This window comes from Kryptolebias marmoratus, linkage group LG14 (assembly GCF_001649575.2).
Source record: "Kryptolebias marmoratus isolate JLee-2015 linkage group LG14, ASM164957v2, whole genome shotgun sequence".
Taxonomy (NCBI): Eukaryota; Metazoa; Chordata; class Actinopteri; order Cyprinodontiformes; family Rivulidae; genus Kryptolebias; species Kryptolebias marmoratus.
This window is the reverse complement of record NC_051443.1, coordinates 8,044,313-8,045,371: the sequence shown is the minus strand read 5'-3', so window position 1 is coordinate 8,045,371 and position 1,059 is coordinate 8,044,313. Positions and strand designations below refer to the sequence as shown.

Genomic DNA, 1,059 nt, shown 5'->3' with positions numbered 1-1,059 from the left:
TTTGAATTTCAGCATAACTAAAGCTGAATGGTGGGTGGGGCCTGTTCAGGCTACTGAATAGACTCCACCCACATGGAAAGATGGTGTTCTGCTCTGACTATAGACCTCTGACCAGAACCCAGAAGCTGAATCTGGAACGGGACCAAGCTTCCCTGTTGCCTGGTCCCAATACAAGTTTTAAGTCCCGCCCCCTCCATATAAATGAACAGAACTCCTAGTGAACAGACTCTAGTCCTAAAAATACAATAGGTGGCTTCATATAAACAGTTTATGGTTCTGACCAATCATAGCAGGAGAAGCTTTTCTGAAGGAGTCCTTTACTTTTTGTTTTTACAGTAAATGTGTAAAAACACTCTGGCTGTCAATTAATATTAACTTCAAAGGTTTTAAGATTGTACAAATCCACACATCCATATGCTCTATGTATAGCCAGCCCAAAGCACAAGAGACACCAAGCAGGTGCTTAGGACCCCCACGCCAGCAGGGGGCCCCCAAGAGCATTTGAATATTCAGATAAATCAAACTGACACGTTTAATCTACATTAGGTGTAATCAGAATGATAACGGAGTGATAATTTATTATTGTCTTCTTCTTGTGTCTAAGCTGGGTCACATTTCATGCACGCTTGATATTTTGCTAACAGACAGACAGGGTTGACTCTTATAATTAATAGCAAAGTTGAAGTTTTTGCTCAATACAAGGTGTTCAGAATATCCACTGGGGTGACTCTCTGCTACTACCATATCCAATTTTAGCTCAATATCTGTAAAAATGACAGCGTTTTACAGCCATTTTTGTGTTTACTAAGCTCACTTGGCTGTGGTAGCCATCTTGGTTTTTGGTTGTCTCCAAAAGTGAATCCGTCTTAGAGGGACCTCCTAGGATTTTCAATCAAATCTGTCCATTGGTCTAGGAGTTATTTTGCTAACATGTATACACAGACAATGGCAAAAAAGTTGTTTTTCGTCTTCAGCTGCAGGTGGCAATAAATTATGAACATTATAAAAAGTTGTAAGAAATGTGGTGGTGAGTGAGTGATGGGCTTAAATGAAGCAGCC

The 1,059-nt window shown here is 40.3% G+C and overlaps 1 protein-coding gene across 1 annotated transcript in view; it reads right to left on the bottom strand.

Annotated features, from left to right (window-relative positions):
- The window catches only part of LOC108245371 (dual specificity phosphatase 26), an 8,195-nt gene continuing 7,136 nt past the window's right edge, over positions 1-1,059 (bottom strand). The window contains exon 4 of the mRNA XM_017432240.3: positions 1-1,059. This exon is cut by the window's right edge and continues 2,147 nt beyond it. The gene's annotated coding sequence lies outside the window, so the exon portion shown is untranslated.